Below are 13,816 nucleotides of genomic sequence, written 5' to 3' on the forward strand. Positions count from 1 at the left end.
ACATTTTGCCCGAGACTGTAGGGGAGGAGACAAAAGACCTCACAATCCAAACTCCTCTCAAAAAACCCACAGGGCAAATGGCAAAGTTTGTCAGGGTTCACACGGGCAGCAAAAAGAGGAAAATATGTAAACATGCCAGACACAGAATGGAAGCAAGATCCAGAAACAGGTGTGCTCAGACTCGAGCTGTACTGGAGAACTAAGGTGGAGCCAAATACACACCTTGACAGCTCAGACTGACAGGAAGTGATGGTGAGTGAGGAACTCAGCCCTGAATTACAAGAAGTTCCTTCTGGGCTGTGGTCCACCTCACCCACAGATGTGGGACTACTAGTCAAAGGACTAGCCCCCTACCGAGTTAAACTGAAATCTGACAGAGTACCAATAGTGCATCAGTACCCGTTAAGAAAAGAAACAGAGAAAGGAATTCAGCCAGCGATTTAAGACATGTTGAAATCAGGAATATTGATTGAAGCCCCAGACGCAGTATGCAACACACCCATGTTTCCTGGAGAAAAGGCACACACAGGAAAGTGGAGAATGGTCCAAGATTTAAGGCCATTGAATGACCTTGTGGAACATGCAGTACCAGATGTTCCAAATCCACACAATTTGTTAAACTCACTCACACCAGATAAGAAATGTTTGGGGATCGAGACGGGCCGTTGGCATTTTACACCAAAAGACTGGACCCAGTAGCAGGAGGATTCCCGCTCTGCTTACAGGCCTGTGCTGCTGCAGCAGAAGCTGTGAAAACGTCAGCTGAACTAGTGCTGAGCCACTCACACTGAAAGTCCCACGTTCGGTTTCACTGATACTGTTCCAGACCTCACTCCCCTTTTTGACACATGCGAGACACTTAAATCTGGCCTCACTGTTGTTGTCACAACCCAACATCACGTTGCAGAAATGTGGACCTTTGAACCCTGGAACCAAAGTCTGACATTTCTCAGAGCCCATTACAGCACTCAACAGTAGCGTTTGTTGATGGCTCCGCCTCAAAAGACGAGAAAGGGCGGAACCGAGTAGGCTATGCTGTAACCACGTCAGATGCAGTGTTAGAAGCTAAAGCACTTCCATCTTCCTGCTCAGCACAAGTGGCAGAACTGTCTGCAGTTCTGAGAGCATGCCAGAGGTATGAAGGATAGGAACTAACTATTTACACTGACAGTCAGTATGTTTTTGGAGCAATACACCATTTTGCAAAGATATGGCAAAACAGAGGGTTCCAGAGGTCACAAGGTCAAACCCTTACACATGTAGCACTTCTGCAGCGACTGCTGGATGCAGCCCAGCTTCCTTCTGCACTAGCAGTTTGCAGATGTCGTGCACACACCAAAAAGAGGAAACACTTTGCGGACCAAACCACAAAGAGGGCTGCAAAAGGACCTAAATAAGTGTGAAGCGCAGAGGTGTTTCTAGTAGACTTAGACATTTTGAACGACTCACAAGGTTCAGTGTCACACGCAGAACTGAAACAGTGGATAAATAGAGGAGCTCAGAAAAGTGATGGCCTCTAGAAAATTGACGGCAAACCGATCCTTCCAAAAAGCCTGTACAAAACAGCAGCATTAGTGAGCCATGGGCTGACCCATGTCTCAAGAGGAGGGATGGTACATAGAGTCAACCAACACTTCTACACCATCAAGTGTTCAGATTTTGCTCAAAACTATTGCAGATCATGCATAATCTGTTGCAAACACAATGCACAAGGAAACATGAGACCAACGAGAGGCAAGTTTCCTGCACCACAACATCCATTCCAAGAAATAAAGATGGATTTTATTGAACTATCATTATCACAAGGATGCAAGTATTGCCTAGTTGTTAGGTTCAAACAACCTGAAACACGAGAAACACAAATGAGGCAAAGACAACAGTTTGAATTTTACTTGCAAGGAGAACGGGGAGATGTGCTCAGTTACAGATCTCCAACACGTTCTGACGCACACCTCCCGCCATCCTTCTTTTATTGGAATTAGGAGGTTCCTAGTTACAGAAGTCCTTCACTGATTTGATTAGCTTATCTCGCAAACAGCACATTCTTCTATATCAGACAGATTAAGAGAACATCTCCTGGGTTCGGCCCTGCAGCTCTGTCTCCAGTCAATGCCACTTCTCCAACAGCCGCCGCCGCATTCTGTTGCCCTCGACCAGAGAAATTCGAGGTGACATACTAAGCATCACGAACCTTAAGCGTTAGCAAATATTAGAAGCATTAAGTAATGAGAAACACTATGGCAAGAATAAGGAGTATAACAAGGTAAAAGCAAATAAGAGATAACTTTAACATAATGGATCTAACACTAGTGATAATAGATACATTTTCCAAATGGGTAGAAATCTATCCTGCAAAAAACGCAATGATGCAATCACAGTGGCGAAAAGCCTTTGCAAACATTACATTCCTACCTATGGCATACCTCAGACCGTAAGATCAGACAATGGAAGCCATTTTGTGAATGAAGTGATGAACCTTTGCTCCACAACGCTGGGGTTCAAGCTGAAAAATCACTGTGCATACCACCCCCAGAGTGCAGGACTAGTAGAAAGGACAAATGGAACCATAAAGAACAGACTGAAGAAAACCATGGAAGAAACAGGGAGAGCATGGCCAGACTGTCTATCTCTGGTAAAGCTCTGGATGAGGATTACCCCTACACAATCGGGGCTAACACCGTTCGAGATGCAGTGCATGGCCGACCTTTCCCTCTTCAATAATATAAATATCAAAAGCAAACCATGAGACCACCCTAGCAGAGTGGATGAGAAAACTGCTAAATAGCAAAGAAGCTCAAATGTCTAGTAGTCTGCCGATAACCTCTGCTTCTGTCCCACAGACGAACCTCAAGCCTGGTGACTGGGTCCTGATCAAGGTCCTGCAAAGGAAGAACTGGAGCTCTCCGTGCTGGGAGGGGCCCTACCAGGTTCTCCTGACCACTCCTACTGCAGTAAAGATCGCTGAGAGACCATCTTGGATCCACAAAAGTCACTCCAAGGCCATCGAACCCCTGCCAGACCCGTCTCAACCAGGTGAAGAAATCAGCAGAACTGCCAAGCGTTAACGGCAGAGCAAGCAAAGCTCAGATGTCCAGAGCTATAATTTTGGAAGAAAACACATCCAACAGATGATTTGTTCCAAGTTCTTACTGGAATTTCTGCAGATGTGAACAACTGGCAGAACAAGCAGCAAATGCTTTTAAAGCGGACTGTGTAGTGTGTTTAGCCCCCAGACCAATTCTCAGAACTACACCAAGCATGGTGCCTCCAAATTGTATTATTGAGCTAATGATGAAAATTAACCCTAATGATGCCTGCAGCAACTGGGATCAGTTTTTTTCCCACTAACTACTGCAGAGAAAAGAAAACCAATCTTTTCTAACAAGGTTGCCATTGGTAACTTGTGTAACATGCAGTACCAGATGTTCCAAATCCACACAATTTGTTAAACTCACTCACACCAGATAAGAAATGTTTGGGGATCGAGATGGGCCGTTGGCATTTTACACCAAAAGACTGGACCCAGTAGCAGGAGGATTCCCGCTCTGCTTACAGGCCTGTGCTGCTGCAGCAGAAGCTGTGAAAACGTCAGCTGAACTAGTGCTGAGCCACTCACACTGAAAGTCCCACGTTCGGTTTCACTGATACTGTTCCAGACCTCACTCCCCTTTTTGACACATGCGAGACACTTAAATCTGGCCTCACTGTTGTTGTCACAACCCAACATCACGTTGCAGAAATGTGGACCTTTGAACCCTGGAACTCTGGTCCCTTCTCCAGAAGATGGAGAACCACACTTTTGCAAAACAGCAATTGAAACAAAACCAAGGTCTGACATTTCTCAGAGCCCATTACAGCACTCAACAGTAGCGTTTGTTGATGGCTCCGCCTCAAAAGACGAGAAAGGGCGGAACCGAGTAGGCTATGCTGTAACCACGTCAGATGCAGTGTTAGAAGCTAAAGCACTTCCATCTTCCTTCTCAGCACAAGTGGCAGAACTGTCTGCAGTTCTGAGAGCATGCCAGAGGTATGAAGGACAGGAACTAACTATTTACAGACAGTCAGTATGTTTTTGGAGCAATACACCATTTTGCAAAGATATGGCAAAACAGAGGGTTCCAGAGGTCACAAGGTCAAACCCTTACACATGTAGCACTTCTGCAGCGACTGCTGGATGCAGCCCAGCTTCCTTCTGCACTAGCAGTTTGCAAATGTCGTGCACACCAAAAAGAGGAAACAACTTTGCGGACCAAACCGCAAAGAGGGCTGCAAAAGGACCTAAATAAGTGTGAAGCGCAGAGGTGTTTCTAGTAGACTTAGACATTTTGAACGACTCACAAGGTTCAGTGTCACATGCAGAACTGAAACAGTGGATAAATAGAGGAGCTCAGAAAAGTGATGGCCTCTATAAAATTGACGGCAAACCGATCCTTCCAAAAAGCCTGTACAAAACAGCAGCATTAGTGAGCCATGGGCTGACCCATGTCTCAAGAGGAGGGATGGTACATAGAGTCAACCAACACTTCTACACCATCAAGTGTTCAGATGTTGCTCAAAACTATTGCAGATCATGCATAATCTGTTGCAAACACAATGCACAAGGAAACATGAGACCAACGAGAGGCAAGTTTCCTGCACCACAACATCCATTCCAGGAAATAAAGATGGATTTTTATTGAACTATCATTATCACAAGGATGCAAGTATTGCCTAGTGATAATAGATACATTTTCCAAATGGGTAGAAATCTATCCTGCAAAACGCAATGATGCAATCACAGTGGCGAAAAGCCTTTGCAAACATTACATTCCTACCTATGGCATACCACAGACCGTAAGATCAGACAATGGAAGCCATTTTGTGAATGAAGTGATGAACCTTTGCTCCACAACGCTGGGGTTCAAGCTGAAAAATCACTGTGCATACCACCCCCAGAGTGCAGGACTAGTAGAAAGGACAAATGGAACCATAAAGAACAGACTGAAGAAAAAAACCATGGAAGAAACAGGGAGAGCATGGCCAGACTGTCTATCTCTGGTAAAGCTCTGGATGAGGATTACCCCTACACAATCGGGGCTAACACCGTTCGAGATGCAGTGCATGGCCGACCTTTCCCTCTTCAATAATATAAATATCAAAAGCCAACCATGAGACCACCCTAGCAGAGTGGATGAGAAAACTGCTAAATAGCAAAGAAGCTCAAATGTCTAGTAGTCTGCCGATAACCTCTGCTTCTGTCCCACAGACGAACCTCAAGCCTGGTGACTGGGTCCTGATCAAGGTCCTGCAAAGGAAGAACTGGAGCTCTCCGCGCTGGGAGGGGCCCTACCAGGTTCTCCTGACCACTCCTACTGCAGTAAAGATCGCTGAGAGACCATCTTGGATCCACAAAAGTCACTCCAAGGCCATCGAACCCCTGCCAGACCCGTCTCAACCAGGTGAAGAAATCAGCAGAACCACTCTCAATTTTTAGCATGGGTCTGGTTCAGGTGGTCCTGGGAGCAATCCTGCTGCTTCTGGGAGCAGCCCCATTCACAGAGCTCTCACCAACCAGCGAGGGACGAGGAGAGGAGGGGACCCCACCGACAGCCCAACGAGAAAAACGCAACACCGGAGGAGTCACAGATCGTACTCAGTGCAGCAATGGCACAGCTCACTCCTCTATTCTACGGATATGTGTAGCTTCCAACAACAAGACCACAGTTCTTTTCCCATGGACAGGACTGCAGAGGGGGGGAGAGAACGCAGTACAATACGGGAACAATTATCCTTGATACTTGACCAATGATCAGCTGGACACCAGCTGGGGAACACTGACAGCGGACCCACCAGGACAAGACTGGTCCTCCTACTCAACGTCCAAGGCCGCCAGACACCAACGACCACTATTCTCAGTAAAGGGGACATCTGCGGGCCTTATAGTTGAAGTTGACTTAAGCCAGAATAAAACCCTAAATCCCAGTGGTCTAGTAGGAGGGTGCTGGGGTTTCTTGGCCTGGGCATGGTCCGCTGGGCAAGATCCTCGCTTCTATTTCCAGTTATGTCAACTGCCAAGCGTTAACGGCAGAGCAAGCAAAGCTCAGATGTCCAGAGCTATAATTTTGGAAGAAAACAACAAGTTCTTACTGTAATTTCTGCACACACATTTATCCACACACCTCTTGCTTGGCTGAACCTGGAACTACAGACATCTCTTTATTCTGAGTATTACCCTGATTGGTCTCAGATGTGGTGTTCCCAGTCTCCTCATTCTGATGAAGAATGTCTGGGTGTCTCCGTGAACACTGTTTACATGTTATTTTCTTCTTACAGTTCTGGCTAATATGCCCCCGTCTTAAACACCCGAAACACAGTCCCTTCGTTTTCAATACATCAAGACGTTCCTTGTTTGGTACGTCCTTGATCTTGCTACAAGATTCCAATGTGTGATTCCCCTGACAAAACAAACATGGTGTTTCAAAAGCATTTCCTGTTTTGGCTGAGTTTCTTTGTTTCGGTGTTGTAGCTGCACTCTTCTTTCCTGTTGTCATATTAGTTGCGAAGCTACTTCCTTTTGATCCACTCTTGACCACTTTCTCATTTTCTTTGCCTTTTCCTGCCGTAGATGTGTTTTTGCCCTGTAGGTCACCAAAAAGTGGATCCGAGATTACTTTAGACTGCATCTAGTTCCAGTCTCTCTTTTGCAGCCTTAATACGCGCTTCCTCCATTTCCAGCTCATGTTTCTTTTGCAAAACTACACCACGTTCCACTAAACCACAGAGCTTGGCTTCTTCAAGAGCACAAACTGATGAATGAGTAGACATGACAGTTGAACGCACCGCACGTGAACCATTCTTGTTTATAGGCTGGTTGGAATTTATCCCCACTTGTGATACACTATCTTCAGGCCCAATCTCTTCCTCTACTTCCTCTTCTTGGTCTGTGGGGCGGAAGCTTGAAATCTCCTGCTCCATCCATTTTTCAGTTTCTTCAGTAAACTCACTGATGACCATCATTTTGGGCTCAAACCAGTTCCTAATAACAGCCTCCTTCTCTTCTTCAGACAAAAGACCTCCTATTTGCCTATTTATCTCCCTAAAGTCCAGCACACTGGCGTTGAACTTATCCTGCATTATTTCTTGCACTGTTGGCAGATTACCAGCTTCAGTGCTCGGACTGTGAACTTCCCTCATTAGAGTTGTGATTCGAGCCAACGTTCCTCTTCCGGTGCCAAGTAGCCTGTGCAGTTTATCCTCAATTGCTTTCTCAGTTAACTTGACTGTTTTACTCCCTCAGTTCTTAGTTTCTCAGTTTTTAGCTTTACACCTTTTATCCCATTTACTGTTTCAGTCCTTCAGTTTTTAGCTCCAGTGTTTCCTCATGGTGTTTCCTCATGGTGTTTCCTCATGGTGTTTCCTCATGGGGGCCTGCCAGGCTGGAAGATGTTTCCGGTCTACCACTGGGGGTGCTGTCCCGTGGACAGCTCTGGCCTGGGGGGTTAGGGGGCTCTGTGCCTTGGTGTGGAGCCTCCGGTCTGTCCGGGTCGGGCTGGTCTTTGTGGCGGTACCACCTGTGGCCACGGACCGTGACCTCCCTCGGCCTGGTGGGCCTCCAAAGGTGGCGTCTCCTTCGCCTCAGGTCTCGGTGCCCAGCCATGTCTCAGCTTGTTTGTGTGTGTGGGTGTGTGTGTTTAAGTGTGTGTATCTGTGTGTGTATCTGTGCGTGTGTGTGTATCTGTGTGTGTCCTTTTTCTTGATTCTCTTGTTACTCTTTGTTGTTTTGATCCTCTGTGAGGCACTTTGTGCTGCCCAGTGTATGAAAAGTGCCATATAAATAAAGATTGAACTGAATTGAATTGAATTGTAGATGTATAGATTAGTAGATTATAGATGAGTAGAAGTAGATATATAAATGTATAGATGTGTAGATGAGTGTCGCAGGTCAAATGTTCTGGACCAGGTTCTTCTCCCGCCCGATTGTTTCTGTTCCTGCAGATGATTCCATCCTAACTCGACCCCGCAGGAGGATCCACCTGTTATCTGACCCCTGAGGCTAAACTGGGACCAGTCATTACTAATTCGGACAGGTGAGCAGCTCAATCCTGGCTTTGCTGATCTGTCCTGTTATAGATGTTTTATTACACGTGGGACCGGCGCAGACACGCTGACATGATTGTTACTGGAATTTTCTGTTTACTGTAATCTGATCTGAACCGGGTCCAAATGTGTTACGCCATCGGGGTGTGGAGTACTGAAGAACTGTGGAGGTGAGGAGAAGGTTCCTCCCCATGATGAGTTCCTCTGTCTGCTCAGGAGGAACTGACAGAGTTTTAATGTCCCATCACAGAATTGTGAAGAAACGACGCAACCAGAGAGGAGGAGGTTGAAGAAGTGGTGAATCTGCAACAATAAAACCCAGATTACAGTTTGATTGAAGCCTCATTTTCTTTGATGATGGTGAATTTCATCACTTTCGCTTTGAATATCGGAACCATTCTTGTTTATAGGCTGGTTGGAATTTATCCCCACTTGTGATACACCATCTTCAGGCCCAATCTCTTCCTCTTCTTGGTCTGTGGGGCGGAAGCTTGAAATCTCCTGCTCCATCCATTTTTCAGTTTCTTCAGTAAACTCACTGATGACCATCATTTTGGGCTCAAACCAGTTCTTAATATCAGCCTCCTTCTCTTCTTCAGACAAAAGACCTCCTATTTGCCTATTTATCTCCCTAAAGTCCAGCACACTGGCGTTGAACTTATCCTGCATTATTTCTTGCACTGTTGGCAGATTACCAGCTTCAGTGCTCGGACTGTGAACTTCCCTCATTAGAGTTGTGATTTGAGCCAACGTTCCTCTTCCGGTGCCAAGTAGCCTGTGCAGTTTATCCTCAATTGCTTTCTCAGTTAACTTGACTGTTTTACTCCCTCAGTTCTTAGTTTCTCAGTTTTTAGCTTTTATTTTTATATTCTTTTACCCATTTACTTTACTGTTTTAGTCCTCAGTTTTAGCTCCAGTGTTTTCTCATGGTGTTCCTCATGGTGTTTCCTCATGGTGTTTCCTCATGGGGGCCTGCCAGGCTGGGAGATATTTCCGGTCTACCACTGGGGGTGCTGTCCCGTGGACAGCTCTGGCCTGGGGGGTTAGGGGGCTCTGTGCCTTGGTGTGGAGCCTCCGGTCTGTCCGGGTCGGGCTGGTCTTTGTGGCGGTACCACCTGTGGTCACGGACCGTGACCTCCCTCGGCCTGGTGGGCCTCCAAAGGTGGCGTCTCCTTCGCCTCAGGTCTCGGTGCCCAGCCATGTCTCAGCTTGTTTGTGTGTGTATGTGTGTGTGTGTGTGTATCTGTGTGTGTATCTGTGCGTGTGTGTGTATCTGTGTGTGTCCTTTTTCTTGATTCTCTTGTTACTCTTTGTTTTTATCCTCTGTGAGGCACTTTGTGCTGCCCAGTGTATGAAAAGTGCCATATAAATAAAGATTGAACTGAATTGAATTGAATTGTAGATGTATAGATTAGTAGATTTATAGATGAGTAGAAGTAGATATATAAATGTATAGATGTGTAGATGAGTGTCGCAGGTCAAATGTTCTGGACCAGGTTCTTCTCCCGCCCGATTGTGGGACCATGTGGGACCAGCGCAGACACGCTGACATGATTGTTACTGGAATTTTCTGTTTTCAGTTTACTGTAATTTGATCTGAACCGGGTCCAAATGTGTTACGCCATCGGGGTGTGGAGTACTGAAGAACTGTGGAGGTGAGGAGAAGGTTCCTCCCCATGATGAGTTCCTCTGTCTGCTCAGGAGGAACTGACAGAGTTTTAATGTCCCATCACAGAATTGTGAAGAAAGGACGCAACCAGAGAGGAGGAGGTTGAAGAAGTGGTGAATCTGCAACAATAAAACCCAGATTACAGTTTGATTGAAGCCTCATTTACTTTGATGATGGTGAATTTCATCACTTTCGCTTTGAATATCTGTAATGGTGTAATGGCACTCCATCCTCATTAACGTACCATTTTTAAGCTGCAGACACAGTAATTCTTCACTCGCATGACATGAGATGTAATTCCATTTTAAGAGTCTTTATATGAATTCCAAAAGATTACAGCTCACATAACGTGACGGTAAGAAAACGTTGTGCTCCCGTATCTAATGCAGCTCACCTGGCCTGACGCTGCGCATGCGCTCTTAAGTCAATCTCAGGGAGCGGCATCCAAAACTTTACATCAACAATCCTTTTTATATTACGAGTTACACAATAACATGCAGCATGCATCAAACATATACAAACATAAATTGCACGTCATTTTTACACACATCAATTCTGCTCTATGGCTCTTACATATCCGACCCCTAATTGGGTTAACTGTAAGATTACACAATTATCAATTTAACTCAAAACTAAGAGCCATCAAATTAAAACTATTAACAGAATAGAAATAATCTTTCTTAACTAAAATAAATCTTTTCTTACATATTGTCCATTGTGTTTACATGGCTTCCTGCAAAAGGCATAACTTCTGCACAGACCTCTCCAGGGTGCTGTTTTTGTCTGCAACTTCACCTCACACAGTTCCACTGGAATCAGGGAAAGTTTGTACTATTCTTCCCATGATCCACGTGCTTCGTGGGGATGAACTGTCCACTACTAGCACCACATCTCCAGGTTCAAAGTTCCTTTTTTGTCTCGTCCACTTCTGGCGTTCCTGTAGGAGGGGTAAGTATTCACGAGTCCACCTACGCCAGAATAGATCCGCTAGATACTGTACCTGCCTCCAACGCTTTCTTGCGTATAGGTCATCCTTGTTGAAGATTCCTGGTGGCATGTTGGGCTGGGTCTTCATCAACAGCAGATGGTTGGGAGTCAGAGGTTCAATGTCGCATGGATCATCTGACACACTTGTTATGGGTCGGCCATTTATTATACTTTCCACCTCACAAAGAAAGGTTTGAAGACTGTCGTCTGTGAGGCTCTGTTCCTTTAGCAGAGCGCCGAGAATCCTACGCACTGTACGTATTTGCCGCTCCCATATTCCTCCTTGATGTGAGGCAGCTGGACTATTGAAAATCCATTTGATGCCCCTCTCTTGCATTGTCTTCTCCATCTCTGATTGGTCCAGGTTTTTTACAGCTTCTCTCAATTCCTTCTCGGCACCAACAAAATTGGTGCCATTGTCGGAACGCATTATGGAGATCTGTCCTCTTCTACTTACGAAACGACGAAGGACATTGATACAAGCACTTGTGTCAAGACTATCTGCCACCTCGATATGCACTGCCCTGATGGTGAGGCAGGTGAACATAACACCGTACCTTTTAACAGTGCTCTGGCCCCGTTTCACTTCGAATGGGCCAAAGTAATCAATTCCAACGTTGGTAAACGGCGGTTTGTCTGGTAAAAGACGATCTTCCAGCAGAGGTGCCATTTTTTGTTCTCCACCTTGTCCTCGAAGTCTTCTGCAGACCGTGCATTTAGATATGATCTTCCTGATGGCTGCGGTTGCTTGAGGGATCCAAAACCTTTGTCTCAACTGCAATAACATGTAGTTGCGCCCAGAGTGACCGATCTTCTCATGGATTTCATTCAGTATGAGAATTGCAACTCTGGAGTGTTTGGAGAGTATCACAGGATGTTTGGTCTCAGCTGGCATGGCCGCTCTGTTGAGCCGTCCTCCTACTCTCAGGAAGCCATCTTCGGATCAAGCCTGTACAGCTGGCTGCTTTTCTTGACAGGCTTATTGCTGCAGAGAGCTCTAATTTCCTCAGGAAAGCATTGACTTTGGCTGTACCGGATGATTTCTGCCTCTGCTGTCATCAGCTGCTCAAAGGTAACAGATCTCCTTTCCATAGTACTTCTGTACTTTTCCATGTTCTGTTGCACAATCACCTTCTGCTTCTCTGGATCCTTTTCGGATTGACTGGTCTCACTTAGAAACTCTTTCCTTTTGTTTTTCAGGTGGATCAACAACTTTCTAACTTCCATAATCCATGCAACCGCCCTCTTCAACCGGTTCCAACTGTCGTAGTATTGAAGTAATTTGGACATACAGTCAAACTTTTCATCGATTGTGATGGTGTTTACTGTGATAGTTTTAACCTCTGGATCATTCTGCATGTTCTGATTCATGTTTTCTGGTCTCTGTGGCCATTCACTTTCTGGCTGTAAAAGGAACTGTGGGCCATTTATCCAGTCTCTATCTTGCATCAAGCTTCTAGCTTTCAGACCCCTGGTCGCCTTGTCAGCCGGGTTCTGCGACGTCCTGACATACCTCCACTGCGATGGCTTGGTGGCCTCTCGTATGAGTGTAATCCTGTTTGCCACGAAGGTCTTGTAGCGGGCAGTCTCGCTGTCTATGTATTTCAGGACCGTTGTGCTGTCAGTCCAGAAGATTGACTGCTGGAGTGGGATCTGCATTTCCTCCTGCAGCATTCTGTCCACCTTCACTGCAACTACTGCTGCAGTCAACTCTAGCCTGGGAACGGTGATCTGTTTTAGCGGCGAAACTCTAGACTTCCCCATCGCAAGTGAACAGTGGATCCTGCCCTTGTCATTCTCCAGAACGAGGTAAGATGCTGTGCCATAGGCAACCTCGCTTGCATCAGAAAAATGGTGCAACCTGGCCACCTTTGTGGTTCCAAAGTTCTTGGGTTTGACACATCTACTCATGCTGAAGCCTGAGACGAGAGTAAGATCTTCCAGCCACTTATACCATCGTTCTGTCCGGGAGTCACTGAATTCCTCATCCCATCCTAGCTTTTCTTTACACAAGTCCCTCATAAGAAGCTTGGCGGGGAGTATCAGTGGTACTAGGAAGCCAAGAGGGTCGTAAGTAGAATTTACGACAGAGAGAATTCCTCTTCTCGTCTTGGGCTTGTCCTGTGACTTGATTCGGTACGTACACGTATCATCTTCCGTACACCATTGCACTCCTAGAGCTCGCTCTGTGGGCAAGTCATCCTGTGCGAGATCCAGGTCTTTCAGCTCAGTAGCTCGGAGTTCTGCAGGAATGGATGACAAGACTCTCCTGCTGTTACTGACCCACTTTGTGAGGCTAAACCCTCCCTCAGCACACAGGTCTCGAAGGCTCTTTACCAGGGCAACTGCTTCTTCCTCTGTAGCCACAGATTTCAAACAGTCATCTACATAAAAATTACGTAGAACCGTTTCCACGGCTTCTGGGGCTGCGGTGCCTCTTCTATCTTCTGCCGTTCTGCGTAGCGCATAAGAAGCAACACTAGGGGATGAAGTTGCTCCGAAAAGATGTACGACCATCCTATACTCCTTTACAGGTGTGCTAAGGTCACCATTCGGCCACCACAAAAAACGCAACAGGTCTGCATCTGTCCCCGGAACTCTGACCTGATAAAACATGGACTCAATGTCCGCCATCATCGCTATCGGTTCTTCCCGAAACCTCATTAAGGCACCAATGAGCATGTTGGTGAGGTCAGGTCCCTGCATCAACTGACCATTGAGCGACACATCCTGAAAGGTGGCATTGCAATCAAAGACCACACGTATTTTCTTTTTCTTCAGGTGGTATACCCCATGGTGTGGGACATACCAAACCCTGTTGTCGTCACGGGAAAGCTGATCTTGAGGAACTTCCATGGCGTAACCTTTTTCCAGTATAGTGTCCATAAATCTTCTGTAGTCCTCAAGAAACTCTTTGTTCTTCATCAGCTTTCTCTTCAGACCAGCAGCTCGCTGTTCGGCCACACAGCGGTTGTTGGCCATTTTCACATCCTTGTCTCTCAGTGGGAGCCCCACACAGTAATGTCCATCTGTAAACTTGGTTGTCTTTTGCACTGACTGCATAAACAATTTGTCCTCCTGAGA

The 13,816-nt window shown here is 46.1% G+C and overlaps 2 long non-coding RNA genes across 2 annotated transcripts; both read left to right on the forward strand.

Moving 5' to 3' along the window:
- The first annotated feature begins 1,374 nt into the window (after positions 1 to 1,374).
- On the forward strand, positions 1,375 to 9,888 carry LOC130520817 (uncharacterized). The gene is made up of 3 exons (XR_008949065.1): positions 1,375 to 8,066; positions 9,657 to 9,731; positions 9,812 to 9,888. It is a non-coding gene; the product is annotated as an uncharacterized LOC130520817 (long non-coding RNA).
- Positions 8,073 to 8,410, forward strand: LOC130520818 (uncharacterized). The gene is made up of 2 exons (XR_008949066.1): positions 8,073 to 8,246; positions 8,327 to 8,410. It is a non-coding gene; the product is annotated as an uncharacterized LOC130520818 (long non-coding RNA).
- Positions 9,889 to 13,816: the final 3,928 nt, after the last annotated feature.

This window comes from Takifugu flavidus, unplaced genomic scaffold (assembly GCF_003711565.1).
Source record: "Takifugu flavidus isolate HTHZ2018 unplaced genomic scaffold, ASM371156v2 ctg541, whole genome shotgun sequence".
Taxonomy (NCBI): Eukaryota; Metazoa; Chordata; class Actinopteri; order Tetraodontiformes; family Tetraodontidae; genus Takifugu; species Takifugu flavidus.